Here is a 16,678-nt window from a genome sequence, read left to right as displayed (position 1 = left end):
ATGGTGGGACGCAGTGTGCGCTCAAAGAGGGACTGTCCCTCCATAGTTGGCGGGTTTATTAGTTCTGCACAAAACTACTGAATATCCAATACAGGGAGTACAATAAAACTATTGCTAAATATATGTATATATTGTAGCCTGCGATATTGTCGCAATAAAAGCGGTATACTATAATTTGTTGGAATGAGGGGCCTTTCAATAAATAGGCCCCCAAACTGAGAGTATACAAGTAATTATGCTTATATAAAAAAAATACAATGTACATTTTTGGGAGTATTACCGCAGTTCTTTATTAATGGACCCTGTAAGCTTTAAGGTATACCTGTATCATTTCTTACCGCCTCTCCGATATCCAGACATGCGCCCGTCAGACTTCTGATCATATTGCGTTCCTGTTCTGGGGAGAGCACATGTCCAATTCTGGATTAAAACATAAAAAACAACACATCTCATTCTCTACCCTCATCCATAGACACGGGGCCCAGCGCAGCAAACAAGTCTCAAGTCTAAAAATTAGAATAACACAAGTTGTTTTATGAGTCATCGGAGGGAATGTTTCACTTGGCGGCTATCTGCAGATAGCAGTATTCTGCAATGAACCTCACAGCATCCTGTGGCTAACCGGCTTCATGTAACAGCTCCAACGCAAACCCAATTAAACACTGTAATCCTAGGCACAGAGCGCTGAAACGCAGCCAATCTATTGCCAGTAAGACCCACTCCACCACACCCAGGGCTGTTTCCCAGGAAGGATGTGATACGGATCAGTGAGCCAATATACACACGAGCGGGGAAATGTATTATTCCGGACAGCGTTCCATTCTTTCAGGGATTTTCCATTTTTATGTTTCATTTTTTTAAATTTAATATACTAATAATTAGCAGATCTGCACAATATTCTCCTGTTTTTACTTAAAAGAAAAAAAAAAAAAAACCCACCAGCAGGGCCGAAAGTAGGATTTCTGTCACCCGGGGCAAGGAGACACACACACACACACACACACACACACACACACCACCCCCCCCCTCTCCCTCCCTTACGTCCTAACGGATGCTGGGGTTCATATTAGTACCATGGGGTATAGACGGGTCCACCAGGAGCCATGTGCACGTTAAGAGTTTAATAGTGTGGGCTGGCTCCTCCCTCTATGACCCTCCTACCAGACTCAGTTTAAAAAATGTGCCCATTGGGGCTGGTCACAGCTAGGGGAGCTCCTAGAGCTTCTTTGTTTTTTTTTTGTTTTTTAAGAGTAATAGGCACAGGGAGGCTGCTGGCAACAGCCTCCCTGCTTCATTGGACTTAGGGGGGGGGAGTACTGTCCAACCCTCAGAGGTTAATGGCCACTATCTCCGCTGACAGGACACTGAGCTCCTGAGGGTGTTGATTGTTAGCCCCCGAGGTGACCGCTCACTCCTGCAGCATGCCGCCACCCCCTAACAGAGCCAGAAGATCGCGGGGGTGAGTGTGTCACCGGTGACCCGACAAGCGGGGAGCCGGTGTGTATGGCGGCAACAGGGTGGGAGCGCAGTACTGACACTGCGCTCCGGAGGCTCAGCGGTATACATGTGCGGCGCTGTGAGGGGCGCCCTGGGCCAGCGCTATACCCTACACAACTGGTCATTACCGCAGGCCATTATAAACATCCAAAGGGCGGGAAGGCACGCCATGTTTGGGGGCGGAGCCTCTCAGAGCAGACCCAGCAGCTCGCCAGTGCCATTTTCTCTGTGAAGATCCATACTCTGAGATGCTGACAGGAAGCGCTGACCCTCCACGACTCCAGCTATCCTGTGCGGTACCAAGGGGCTTGTAGAAGGAGGGGGGGGGGAGGGGTGCTGTCTAATACTGTGTAGTTCTATTAAGGGTACACAGCGCCAGGTAGTTATTCTATAACTGCCTACTGTGGCGCTGTGTGTGCTGGCTCCAAGCTCTGTATTTCTCTGAAAGTACTTGGGGGAAACTGTGTCTGACATTTTCCTGTGTGTGTGTGTGTGTGTGTGTATGCAGATTCTCACATAACCATGTCCAGGAACTCTGTGTCTTGTGCGGCAAAAAAGATCTTCTCCAGAGGAAGCCATTCCATGTACTCAGGAATGTAATATTTTGTCTCAGCCTTCCGAATCTGAGCCCCAGTGGGTGGCTTCTATTAAGGGAATGATATCCCAGATTTCTACTAGGATTGCGCATTATGAGACTGAATCACAAATTTTGAAACAATCTGTGGAGGTTTTGTCTGGTTCTGTGCCCACTACCTCAAAATCCCCCGGTGTATCCAAGAAACGTGCGCTTGCTCAGATTATGCAGGTCGACACGGACACCGACTTGACACGGCAGAGGGTGATGCAGATATGCGGGGGGGGGGGGGGGGTGAGGCTTCCCTGGCAAGAGGGGTGCATCTCATGATTGAGGTCATTAGGGATGTGTTGCACATTACTGACAAACCATCGAAACAGGTAGAGGAGGCTTTCTTTACAGACAATGGGGGTAATTCTGAGTTGATCGCAGCAGGATTTTTGTTAGCAGTTGGGCAAAACCATGTGCACTGCAGGGGAGGCAGATATAACATGTGCAGAGAGAGTTAGATTTGGGTGTGGTGTGTTCAATCTGCAATCTAAATTGCAGTGTAAAATAAAGCAGCCAGTATTTACCCTGCACAGAAACAAAATAACCCACCCAAATCTAACTCTCTCTGCAAATGTTATATCTGCCCCCCCCCCCTGCAGTGCACATGGTTTTGCCCAACTGCTAAAAAATTTCCTGCTGCGATCAACTTGGAATTACCCCCACTAAGAAGGCCTCCCTGACCTTCCCTGCGTGTAAGGAATTACACGCCTTTTTTGAAAAATCCTTGGAAAATCCAGAGAAAAAATTCCAGATTCCAAAGAGGGTTCTTGTGGCTTTTCCTTTCCCTGAGGATGATAGGAAAAAGTGTGAAAACCTGCCTATACAGTAGACGCTTCTGTATCTAGACTGTCTGAAAAGGTGGTTTTACCTGTCCCAGGGTCTACTGCTTTGAAGGAACCGGCAGACCGCAAGATTAAAACTATGCTCAAATCCATAGACACTGCTTCAGGCGTGGCGTTAAGACCCACTATTGCCTGTGCATGGATTTCTAAAGCCATAGTAAAGTGGTCAGGCACATTACTAGAGGACTTCGATTCTATGGATAGAAGTGACATTGAATTGTTTTTACGTAACATACAGGATTCTGCGGGTTTCATGGTGGAGGCCATGAAGGACCTGGGTAATCTGACTGCAAGGACATCATCCATGGCTGTCTCAGCACGCAGGGGACTTTGGCTACGCCAATAGTCTGCAGACGCGGAATCCAGGAGAAGTGTGGAGAACCTAACCTTCACAGGTCAGGCTCTATTTGGGGAAGCATTGGATGCGTGGATCTCCATGGCAACCGCTGGTAAGTCAACCTTTCTTCCCTCAGCCTCTCAGACGGCGAAGAAACCTTTTTCTACGTCCTCTGTGCAGTCCTTTCGGTCTGCAAAAGCTAAAACGTCCAAGACTCCTACCACTTTCTTCAGAGGTGGGCAAGCAAAATCCAAAAAAACGGCACCGACAGGTTCCCAAGACCAGAAACCTGCCTCTGTGTCCTCAAAATCCTCAGCATGACAGTGGACCTCCCTGCCTGGAGAACGGGCAGGTGGGAGCGAGGCTCAAAAGTTTCAGTCACGTCTGGGTGTTGTCCAGTCTGGATCCCTGGGTACAGGATATTGTGTCCCAGGGGTACAAACTGGAGTTTCAAGAGCTCCCACCCCACAGGTTCTTCAAATCAGGCTTGCCAGCTTTGCTGACAGAAAGGGCTATCCTTCAGGAAGCCATTCACAAATTGGAAAGGTCAGATGTAATAGTTCCAGTTCTACCTCCAGGGGCAAACGCAGGATTTACCGAGGGGGGTTTCCGCATAAATTTATATATATTAAAAAAAAAAAAAAAAAAAAAATATATATATATATATATATATATATATATATATATCCCGGCATCGGTCACACAAATACATCCCAACTGACAGACGCAGGGACCAGAAGCGCGCGCGCACACACACACACACACACACACACACACACACACACACACACACACACACTATATGGGCACACTGACACACACATTGTACAGAGGCATACCGACAAATGCACACACACAAAGTATAAAGGGGGAGCTGCCATCCATGCAGAAGCTCCCCCTTTGAGTGACCATCCGTCTGTTATAGTGCAGCTCCAGCTCCCCCTTCGTCACCACATGCTGCACTGTCAGTCTCCGGCTTCCCCCTGTTTCCCTGCATCGCGGGAGGGCTGAGAGCCGGGAGGACACACAGCTGTGCTGTGCTCAGTCTGTGCTCTCTGTGTCCTGGGCAAGCCTGCAGGAGAGCGGGTAGGTGCTGGTGAGCGGGTGGCTGCGGCGGTGTAGCGCGTGAGTGACGGATGGTCACTCACACTCTGCAGTAGAGCAGCTCCCTCCTGAGTCTGGCGATGTACGCGTATGCGTCAGGCCGGCACTGGCTGCTGTGAAGCCTGAGCTCTGCCCCAACGAGAGGTCCGTGCAGCAGCAGCTACAGTGATCGCGGTAGCGGTCGTGGTTTGTACTGAGATGGAGATACAGCTGTCTCCGTCTCATAAAAAGAATATGGCTGGTCGGGGGAGGGGGGGGGGGGGTTCTGGGTACTCAGAGACCCCCCCTGCTTGCGCCACTGACTCATCTGGTAAACCAGGGTTACTATTCAAACCTGTTTGTGTACCGAATGGAACCGGATGGTTCGGTCAGGCCAATTTTGAACCTGAATTCGCTAAACTCTTATCTGAGGGAATTCAAGTTCAAAATGGAGTCTCTGAGAGCGGTGATCTCAGGGCTGGAGGAGGGAGAGTTTCTGGTGTCTTTGGCCATTAAGGATGCATACCTCCACATTCCGATTTGGCCGCCACACCAGGCTTATCTCAGATTTGCGCTGTTGGACTGTCACTATCAGTTCCAGGCACTGCCATTCGGCCTCTCCACAGCACCGAGGGTGTTCACCAAGGTAATGGCAGAGATGATGATTCTCCTCCGCAGGCAGGGGGTGAATGCAATTCCTCATCTGGACGATCTGCTGATAAAGGCATCTCCAGGGAAAGGTTATTGCAGTCCATTGCTCTCACGACTCGACTGCTCAGGGAACATGGATGGATCCTGAATCTTTCAAAATCATATTTGGAGCCGACAAGGAGCTTGTCTTTCCTGGGGATGATCCTCGACACGGAAGTGCAGAGGGTATTTCTACCGGTGGAAAAGGCGTTGGTGATCCAAGCTATGGTCTGGGATGTCTTGAAGCCTACCCGGGTATCGGTTCATCAGTGCATTCGCCTTCTGGGGAAGATGGTTGCCTCCTACGAGGCTCTTCAGTACGGAAGATTTCATGCACGGTCCTTCCAACTGGATCTTCTGGACAAGTGGTCGGGATCTCATTTGCACATGCACCAGAGAAACATAGAAACATAGAATTTGACGGCAGATAAGAACCACTTGGCCCATCTAGTCTGACCGTCTTTTTTTTTTTTTTTGAACAATATTTTTAGCTCAATCCTTATTTGATCCTTATTTCTTTGTAAGGATATCCTTATGTCTATCCCATGCATGTTTAAATTTCTCTACTGTCTTAGGCTCTACCACCTCTGATGGGAGTCTATTCCACTTGTCCGCTACCCATTCTGTAAAGTAATTTTTCCGCAAATTTCCCCTGAACCTCCCCCCCCTCCAGTCTCAGTGCATGTCCTCGTGTCCTATTGCTTCTCTTCATTTGGAGAATGTTTCCTTCCTGGATTTTGTTAATACCCTTGATATATTTGGAAGTTTCTATCATGTCCCCCCTTTCCCTTCTTTGCTCCAAACTATACATATTGAGATTTTTTAGTCTTTCTGGGTATGTATTGTGATGTAGGCCGTGCACGATTTTAGTTGCCCTTCTTTGCATAGTCTCTAATGTATTAATATCCTTTTGAAGATATGGCCTCCAGAATTGAACACAGTATTCTAGATGAGGCCGTACCAATGACCTATACAGTGGCATTATTACTTCTTTCTTTCTGCTGCTGATTCCTCTCCCAGTGCAGCCAAGCATCTGACTAGCCTTCCTCATTGCTTTGTTACATTGCTTACCTGCCTTTAAGTCACCTGAAATAGTGACTCCAAGATCCCTTTCCTTCTCAGTAGTTTCCAGTATAGTGCCATTAATACTATATTTAGCCTTTGGATTTTTGAGACCCAAGTGCATGATTTTGCATATTTTGGCATGAAACTGTAATTGCCACACTCTTGACCATTCCTCTAGTCTACCTAGATCCTCAATCATTTGTTTTACCCCACCTGGTGTGTCTACCCTGTTGCATACCTTTGTGTCATCTGCAAAAAGGCATACTTTCCCTTTAATACCATTTGCAATGTCACCAATAAAGATATTAAAAAGCACTGGTCCAAGTACAGATCCCTGGGGTACTCCACTTTATTATTATTATTTATTATTATCCTTTATTTATATGGCGCCACAAGGGTTCCGCGGCGCCCAATTACAGAGTACATAAACAAATAATCAAACAGGAAAACAGCAACTTACAGTTGACGATAATATAGGACAAGTACAGGGTAAATAAACATAGCTACATCAGCAGATGACACTGGAATAAGTATCAGGTGGCAGAAGACTGCTGGATTTGGTGCAGCTGAAGATTATTAAAGTAAGAAAAGGGTAAGCACATGAGGGAAGAGGGCCCTGCTCGTGAGAGCTTACATTCTAAAGGGGAGGGGTAGTCAGACAGGGGTGAGACAGATGGGGTACATAGAGAGCGTGGAACAGAGGTTTAGGATGAGATTTGGCTGGGTTTGGTGAAGAAGTGGGTCTTGAGAGCCCGTTTGAAGTTTTGTAGAGAGGTGGAGAGTCTGAGGATTTCCCTCCTGTGAATGCACTCCATTTACCACAACTCTCTGTTTTCTATCCTGCAACCAAGATCTTATCCAGTCAACAATCCTAGTATCCAATCCCAAGCTTCCAAGTTTATTTAGCAGTCTGCAATGTGGAACAGTATCAAAAGCCTTACTAAAGTCTAGATAAGCTATATCCATGGCTTCACCTTTATCCGTCACTTTAGTCACACAGTCAAAAAAGGCAATAAGATTTGTTTGACAGAGGATACGTCTGTCGCCAAAAGCCAGGATTTCACTCCTGTGGTGGCTACAATTGCCTCACCTTCTAGAGGGCCGCAGGTTCAGGATTCAGAACTGGATCCTTCTAACCACAGATGCAAGTCTCAGAGGTTGGGGCAGGGTCACCCAAGGGGAGACCTTCCAAGGAAGGTGGTCAAGTCTGGAATCCATTCTTCCAATCAACATTCTGGAACTAAGAGCCATGTACAACGATCTTCTACAAGCGGCACATCTTACTACAAGATTGGTCGACTCAGATGCAGTTGGACAATGTAACGACGGTGGCCTGCATAAACCGACAGGGCGGACCGAAGAGCAGAGCTGCAATGTCAGAGGTAAAAAGAATCATCCTCTGGGCAGAAAGGCACGCGTTGGCGCTGTCAGCAATCTTCATTCTGGGAGTAGACAACTGGGAAGCAGACTTCCTCAGCAGACACGATCTCCATCCAGGAGAGTGGGGCCTCCATCCGGAGGTGTTCACAGAGGTGACAAACCTTTGGGGTGTACCTCAAATAGACATGATGGCCTTGCGTCTCAACAAGAAGCTTCGGAGAGGTACTGTTCCAGGTCAAGAGACCCGCAAGCAGTGGCGGTGGACGCCCTGGTGTCTTCGTGGGTGTTCTAGTCAGTGTATGTGTTTCCTCCACTTCCACTCATTCCAAGGATTCTAAAACTCATTGTCAGGAATCGACTCACCACTGTCACATCTGTCCGTCGGTGCGGACTCCGTCCGGGGTCCCTACGTTCTGCTGTCACCCGTCTCCCTGTCACCAGATGTCATCCTGGGCCTGGGAGCACTCATGTTGTCAGCGGGCGTGTGAGCATGCCGCGTTCCCGCCGGGCCGCGGCACGGGCGCCGCCATGACAGTCCTTCCCAGTCTGAGTACGGCGGCCAATCCGGAGCTTAGCCGCACCCCCTCAAGCTACTCCAGCCAATGCCTGCACATGAAGGGGTATATCAGGAGCTGCAGGATGAGCTTGAGGTTGTCCTGAACTTTGTGTCACTCCTGCGACCCATGTGTCTGGATCTGGTACCTGTACCTCCGTGTTCCTGGTTACCTACCTGTACCTCCGTGTTCCTGGTTACCTACCTGTGACTCCGTGTTCCTGGTTATCTTCCTACAGCTCCGTGGAACTACAAGCTTCAGCAACACCTGCATTTGTTTACAGGCTTCACACTAATCTCCAACACAGTGTGCTTCAGCCTCAGCAGTAGAGACTCTCACTCCAGGTGCATTCCATCACCTCACCTGTGATGCAGCTTGCTTGCTGCCTGTGCCTCATCACCTGCACTGTGAACTTTTGCTAGTCTCCTGCCTCTGCTACCAGGTTTGCTGTATACAACCATCTCTGCTGGCTCCACGTTTAAAACTACTCTGGTTCCCATACCAGATTATCATTTCATCAGTTATCATTCATCAGTTATTATTCATCAGTTGTCATATTACTATTGCCATAGACTCTCAGCTTTCACGCTGCACCATTTTACATTGCATTCCTTATTGTTTATTTCTGCTGCCTTTGTGAACTTTCAGTTAATAAAACATCATTGCGCTCATGCGCAGAAACTTAATCCAGCCTCCTCACTTCTTCCCTCCTACCTCCACTGACCCACTAGCGCCCCCTCCGGGGACACAAACAAAGCCAAACCTGACAGTAAGTTCAGGACCGATGGACTCGGACGGTGGTCAGAGTGTGGGGTCAGGGGCCTTACAAGATCTGGTCTCCCGCTTGGACGGACAAGAGGCTGTGCAGCAGCAGATGTTCCAGTTCCTGCAAGGAATGTCCTCCCGGATTGATACACTGCAACAAACCCTGCCGGGTTTACTTGTTTCTTCTGTTCCAGTTTCCCCAGCACCTGCAAGTGCTGTGAGTTCTCCTATGTCGGCTGCATCAGCTCCAGTGTCACGCTTGCACCTGCCGGTGCCTAGCAAATATGATGGCAGTCCGAAGCTATGTCGCGGGTTCCTTAACCAATGTGAAATCCAGTTTGAATTATTGTCACATAATTTCCCTACGCCAAGGTCCAAGGTTGCCTACATCATCTCGTTGCTCTCTGGTTCTGCCTTGAGTTGGGTGTCTCCGTTGTGGGAACGTGCTGACCCTCTGATGAACAACTACGCAGAATTCGTGTCTACCTTCAGACGCATCTTTGACGAACCAGGTCGTGCAACATCAGCCTCTGCAGATCTCATTCAGCTTCGTCAAGGTACCCGGAGTATGGGTCAATATGTCATCCAGTTTCAGACGTTAGCCGCAGAGATCCAGTGGAATAACCAAGCCCTGGTAGCAGCCTTCTGGCATGGACTTTCGGATCGGATTAAGGATTAACTGGCAACCCGTGACATTCCTGAGCAATTATCTGATTTAATCTCTCTATGCATCAAGTTGGACTCTCGCATTCGCGAACGTAACAGTGAGCGTGTTCGTAGTGAACTTCGCAAGCCAAGAATGGTACCCTCAGTACAATCTCAGCCTCCACCTTCTGATGAACCTATGCAAATTAATAGGTCCCGCTTAACCCCTGAGGAGCGGTCAAGAAGACTCCGTGAGAGACTGTGTCTTTATTGTGCGGCTACAGGTCACCAAATCAATTCTTGTACAGTGCGTTCGGGAAATGCCAGATCCTGACTTGCAAGGGAGGAGTCAAGTTGGGATCTTCCAGAAAAGCTCCTTCATCCCAAGACCTTATTCTCCCTGTGACTCTAGAGACTACGGCTGGACTCCAATCTGCAACTGCGTTAGTAGACTGTGGAGCCGCGGGAAACTTCATCACCCAAGCTGCAGTAGATAAGTTTCGTTTGCCTGTCTGCGAACTCTCATATCCAGTTTACATTACTGCAGTGGATGGAAGTCGAATCTCCAAAGGCCATATCTCTCACCAGACCAAGCCAGTGGTACTGGGAGTTGGGTTCCTGCATTCAGAACTAATTAAACTTCTAGTTATTCCTCAGGCAACCCAAGAGATCGTGTTGGGTATGCCCTGGCTCCAATTACATAATCCGCGGATTGATTGGTCTACGTTACAACTTACTTCCTGGGGTTCACATTGCCGTCAGCCCTGCTTAGCTCAAGTCTGTCCTATAAGGTCTTCTGAAGTCAAGACCCAGTCCAGTCTTCCTGTGGCCTACCAAGATTTCTCTGACGTCTTCAGTGAAAAGGCTGCTGATGTTCTACCGCCCCATAGAGAGTGGGATTGCCCCATTGACCTTATTCCCGGCAAAAAAACACCTAGAGGGCGTACGTATCCATTATCTGTTCCTGAAACTGAGGCGATGAGCGAATACATCAATGAGAACTTACAGAAGGGATTCATCCGCCCCTCATCTTCACCTGCAGGTGCGGGTTTTTTCTTTGTTAAAAAAAAGGATGGAGGATTACGTCCATGCATTGACTACCGGGGTCTTAATGACATTACACATCAAAAATAGCTATCCATTACCTCTCATCACTGAATTGTTTGATCGCGTCAAGGGAGCCCGCATCTTCACTAAGTTAGATCTCCGCGGTGCCTATAATCTCATCAGGATCCGTAGTGGTGATGAATGGAAGACAGCTTTTAATACTCGAGATGGTCACTACTAGTACCTGGTAATGCCATTCGGGTTAAGCAATGCTCCAGCAGTGTTCCAGCACTTCGTCAATGAAATCTTCCGTGATGCTCTGTACAAGTATCTAGTAGTTTACCTGGACGATATCCTCATCTTCTCTCAAGATCTCTCTTCTCATCGTCTACAAGTCCGTGAGGTCCTCCGACGTCTTCGTGAGAACCGTCTCTACGGCAAATTGTCCAAGTGTACCTTCGAAGTTTCTTCCATACCCTTCCTGGGGTATATCATTTCCGGATCGGATCTCCAGATGGACCCGACAAAGTTGGAAGCCATTGCCAATTGGTCCATTCCGAATACTCTCAAGTCTATTCAGCGATTCCTGGGATTCGCCAATTATTATAGGAAGTTTATCCGAAGATTTTCAACTCTCATCGCTCCTATTACCAGCTTAACTCGGAAAGGGGCAGATCATTCCAACTGGTCAGAAGAAGCTCTAGCGGCATTTCAGAAAATCAAGCTGGCCTTTATGTCTGCTCCAGTTTTGTCTCAACCAGATGTAGACAAGCCATTCGAGTTGGAGGTGGATGCCTCCACAGTAGGAGTTGGAGCTGTTCTCTCCCAGAAGGGAACTGATGGGAAGATTCACCCTTGTGGATTTTATTCTCGTAAATTCCTCCCTGCAGAAGCTAACTATTCCATTGGAGATCAAGAACTACTGGCGATCAAGCTGGCCCTTGAGGAATGGAGGTATCTCTTGGAAGGGGCCAAATTTCCGTTCAACATCTATACGGATCATAAAAATCTGCTTTATTTAAAGGCAGCCCAGTGTCTTAATCCTCGCCAGTCCCGGTGGGCTATGTTCTTTTCTCGTTTTAACTTTAAGCTTCATTTCCGCCCAGGTTCTCAGAATATCAAAGCAGACGCTTTGTCCCGATCTATGGAGTCCGAAGAGGAGACGTCTGACTCAGTTCCGCATTCCATCCTGAGTCCAGTGGTATTCGCTTCGTCTCAAGTTTTTCCTGCTCCGCCTCCTGGTAAGACTTTTGTTTCTCCAGAACTCCATCCCAAGTTGCTGTCTTGGGCTCATCAGTCCAAATTCACTGGACATCCTGGTGTCCTGAAGACCTTCAAATTCCTCTCTGAGACATACTGGTGGCCAAAGATGAAAGTTGACATCAAAGACTTTGTGGCATCCTGTCCTAAATGTGCGCAGCGCAAGACTCCTCGTCAGTCTCCAGCAGGTCAGTTACAACCATTATGTGTTCCCAGCCGTCCATGGATTTCATCTCCGACCTTCCCTCTTCTCAAGGGTATAATACCATCTGGGTTGTGGTGGACAGATTTACCAAAATGGCCCATTTCGTTCCTCTCCAGGGTCTCCCTTCCGCCCCAAAACTCGCCCAAATCTTCCTACGGGAGATTTTCCGTCTACATGGACTACCCACAGAAATAATATCCGACCGAGGTGTTCAGTTTGTAGCGAGGTTTTGGAGAGCCCTCTGTTCTGCCATGCAAGTTAAATTGAAGTTTTCGTCAGCTTACCACCCTCAGACGAATGGGCAGAGAGGGTAAACCAGGAATTGGAAACCTTTTTAAGACTTTGTTTCATCTTCTCAAGATGACTGGTTGGATCTGCTCCCGTGGGCCGAATTTACCCACAACTTCCGCTATCACACCGCTACTGAGACAACCCCATTCTTCGCTGTGTATGGACAACATCCCCGTGTTCCTGATTTTTCAAGATCTTCCTAACCTCGATGTTCCTGCCGCCACTGCTGTATTGGGTCAGTTCTCGTCTACCTGGAGGAAGATTCATGCTTCTCTCAAGAAAGCTTCCAACCGATACAAGTTTTTTGCTGACCGTAAGAGACGTGCAGTTCCTAGCCTGAAACCTGGTGACAGGGTTTGGCTTTCCACTCAGAACCTCCGTCTCAGAGTTCCGTCGATGAAGTTTGCACCACGCTTCATCGGTCCCTTCACCATCGAAAGAGTCATCAATCTTGTGGTTTACAAGCTCAAATTGCCTTCCTTGTTACGAATTCCTAATGCTTTTCATATCTCTCTCCTCAGACCTCTAGTCCTAAATCGTTTCCAAAGAGCTCTTCCAGTTGGTCCCAGAATACGCACTCAGCGGGGCATAGAGTTTGAAATTGAGAGGTTTTTGGATTCTCGTTGCCGGTACGGTCGTCTGCAATACCTCATCGATTGGTCCGGGTATGGTCCTGAGGAGAGAAGCTGGGTAAATTCTTCTGACGTCCATGCTCCAAGGTTGGTCCGTTTCTTCCACAGAACTCACCCTTCCAAACCACGTGGGTGTTCGGTGCCCACCCATAAAGGAGGGGGTACTGTCAGGAATCGACTCACCACTGTCACATCTGTCCGTCGGTGCGGACTCCGTCCGGGGTCCCTGCGTTCTGCTGTCACCCGTCTCCCTGTCGCCAGATGTCATCCTGGGCCTGGGAGCGCTCATGTTGTCAGCGGGCGTGTGAGCACGCCGCGTTCCCGCCGGGCCGCGACATGGGCGCCGCCATGACAGTCCTTCCCAGTCTGAGTACGGTGGCCAATCCGGAGCTTGGCCGCACCCCCTCAAGCTACTCCAGCCAATGCCTGCACATGAAGGGGTATATCAGGAGCTGCAGGATGAGCTTGAGGTTGTCCTGAACTTTGTGTCACTCCTGCGACCCATGTGTCTGGATCTGGTACCTGTACCTCCGTGTTCCTGGTTACCTACCTGTACCTCCGTGTTCCTGGTTACCTAACTGTGACTCCGTGTTCCTGGTTATCTTCCTACAGCTCCGTGGAACTACAAGCTTCAGCAACACCTGCATTTGTTTACAGGCTTCACACTAATCTCCAACACAGTGTGCTTCAGCCTCAGCAGTAGAGACTCTCACTCCAGGTGCATTCCATCACCTCACCTGTGATGCAGCTTGCTTGCTGCCTGTGCCTCATCACCTGCACTGTGAACTTTTGCTAGTCTCCTGCCTCTGCTACCAGGTTTGCTGTATACAATCATCTCTGCTGGCTCCACGTTTAAAACTACTCTGGTTCCCATACCAGATTATCATTTCATCAGTTATCATTCATCAGTTATTATTCATCAGTTGTCATATTACTATTGCCATAGACTCTCAGCTTTCACGCTGCACCATTTTACATTGCATTCCTTATTGTTTATTTCTGCTGCCTTTGTGAACTTTCAGTTAATAAAACATAATTGCGCTCATGCGCAGAAACTTAATCCAGCCTCCTCACTTCTTCCCTCCTACCTCCACTGACCCACTAGCGCCCCCTCCGGGGACACAAACAAAACAAAACCTGACACTCATAAAGAGAACAAGAGTTCAGGCAATCCTCATTGCTCCGGACTGACCAAGAAGGGCTTGGTACGCAAATCTTCTGGATCTACTGCTGGAAGATCCGAGGCCTCTTCCTCTTCAGAAGGACCTGCTGCAACAGGGGCCTTTCGCTTATCAAGACTTACCACGGCTACGTTTGACGGCATGGAGGTTGAACGCCAGATATTAGCTCGGAAGGGCATTCCGAACAAGGTTATTCCTACCCTGATTCATGCTAGGAAAGGAGTAACGTCTAAACATTACCATCGCATTTGGAAAAAGTATGTATCTTGGTGTGAATCCAAGAAGTTTCCTACGGTGGAGTTTCAACTGGTTGGTTTCTCCTCTTCCTGCAAGCAGGTGTGGATATGGGCCTGAGTTTGGGATCCATAAAGGTCCAGATTTCGGCCTCATCCATTTTCTTCCAGAAACAACTGGCTTCCCTCTCTGAGGTTCAGACTATCTTGAAAGGGGTTCTGCACATCCAGCCTCCCTTTGTGCCGCCTACGGCACCCTGGGATCTTAACGTAGTGTTACAGTTCCTCCAATCGAATTGGTTTGAGCCTCTACAGGAGGTTGAGGTCAAGTTTCTCACGTGGAAGGCTGTCACTCTGTTGTCCTTAGCTTCTGCTAGACGTGTGTTGGAGTTGGGGGCTTTGTCTTGTAAAAGCCCCTATTTGACCTTCCATGAGGATAGAGCTGAGCTCCGGACACGTCAGCAGTTCCTTCCAAAGGTTGTGTCGGCTTTTCATATCAACCAACCTATTGTGGTGCCAGTTGCTACTGACTCCTCAATTCCATCAAAGTCCTTAGATATTGTACGGGCTCTGAAAATCTATGTGAAGAGGACTGCTCGTCACAGAAAATCGGACTCTCTGTTTGCCCTGTATGATTCCAAGAAAATTGGGTGTCCTGCTTCTAAGCAGACGATCTCTCGCTGGATCAGGATCACTATCCAGCATGCATAATCTACTGCAGGATTGCTGTGTCCTAAATCTGTTAAGGCCCACTCTACTCGTTAAGTGGGTTTTACCTGTGCGGCTGCCCCGGGTGTCTTGGCTTTACAGCTTTGCCGAGCGGCTACTTGGTCAGGGTCAAAGACATTTGCTAAGCTTTACAGGTTCGATACTTTGGCATCTGAGGACCTAAAGGCCACTAGGCCCGGGTTGGGTTTCATATATATATATATATATATATATATATATATATGTATGTATATGTATATGTATATATATATATATATGTATATGTATATATATATATATATATATGTATATGTATATATATATGTATATATATATATATATGTATATGTATATATATATATGTATATATATATATATATAGATGTACTAGGTGCTTCATCGCGCCCTACGGGCGCTCTTCACACCGTCGCAAGGGGCTACGCCCCCTTAACCCTTGCATGCCTTTCTGGGGTTTAATATTTGTATTATATAGAGTATTACCTGCATTCCTTTGTTAGTGGTTAAATATTGCACAATGAAAGGGCGTGCGATGGTGAAGGAGGCGCAGCCCCTTGCGACGGCGTGAACAGCACCTGCAGGGCACGATGTACAGAATGTAGCGGGTGCGGGGGGGACTGCGGATGGTGTCTGTAGATGCTGCGGGTGGAGGGGAGGCAGAAGTGGGGGTGGGGCCCGGATGGGGAAGGGTCGGGAGGTGCTGCGCGTGGGGGAGGGGCAGAGGAGTGGGGGATGCAGATGGGGGAGGGGTGGAGGCACTGCAGGTGGGGGAGGGGCAGGGGTGCCACGGGTGGGAGAGGGGCAGGTGTGGGGATGTGGCACTCCACTGCGGGTGGCAGCGCTGCAGCTAGCGGTGGGGTTGCCGGGGCTGGAGATAACAGAGGCAGTATGGAACCTGCACAGCGGCAGGTGCCCCACTAAACTCACAGACAGACGGGCACCGGCTCACTGTGTGCTTGACCCCCCACATCGGCATACTCAGCAGGGTCTCTCTGGTGCAGAGGAGCGTCACTTTCTGGCACACTCCACGCTTCTTAGCTGCAATTTTGTGGGGCACCTGCCGCTGTGCAGGTTCCATACTGCCTCTGTTATCTCCAGCCCCGGCAACCCCACCGCTAGCTGCAGCGCTGCCACCCGCAGTGGAGTGCGCCCAGCTCATTCACACACTTTAGCTGGCGGGTAGCACTGCAGAAATCCGAGCTGCTTGCAGGCTCTGACCCACTCCTCCCTCCAGCCGCAGCGTCTCCTGGGAGCTAACCAGTCACTCCCAGTCTCCCCTTACCACAGTGCCCGGAAGCCGTGAGGTCCGCGCCACGTGCATGCTATGACCCCCTCCTCCCTCCAGCCGCAGCATCTCCAGGGGGCTAACCAGTCATTTCCAGTCTCACCTTACCACAGTGCCCGGCAGCTGCGCGAGGTCTGCGGTGTGTGACTGAGGAGGGGGGGGAGGGATGCGGACGGGCAGAGAAAGCAGGACTCCAGCCTGAGAGAGTCAGCCATGCCAAGTCTCCAGCAGCAGCAGATCCCAACAGGTTGGAGTGGAACAGCAGCAGCCAGCAGCAGTGACTCCGGTAAGACACATCTGTCTGTCACCACTGTTTTGTCCCTAATACCAATCTC

General features: G+C 49.0%; 1 long non-coding RNA gene across 3 annotated transcripts in view; it reads right to left on the bottom strand.

Moving 5' to 3' along the window:
* LOC134933588 (uncharacterized) overlaps positions 1-16,678 on the bottom strand; it is a 97,497-nt gene that overhangs the window by 46,909 nt on the left and 33,910 nt on the right. For all 3 annotated transcript variants that reach the window (XR_010179737.1, XR_010179735.1, XR_010179736.1), the window contains exon 2: positions 323-420. This is a non-coding gene — a long non-coding RNA (uncharacterized LOC134933588). The remainder of the gene's footprint in view (positions 1-322; positions 421-16,678) is intronic.

This window comes from Pseudophryne corroboree, chromosome 6, assembly GCF_028390025.1.
Source record: "Pseudophryne corroboree isolate aPseCor3 chromosome 6, aPseCor3.hap2, whole genome shotgun sequence".
Taxonomy (NCBI): Eukaryota; Metazoa; Chordata; class Amphibia; order Anura; family Myobatrachidae; genus Pseudophryne; species Pseudophryne corroboree.
The sequence above is the reverse complement of the archived record's forward strand: the minus strand, read 5'-3'. Positions and strand labels throughout refer to the sequence as shown.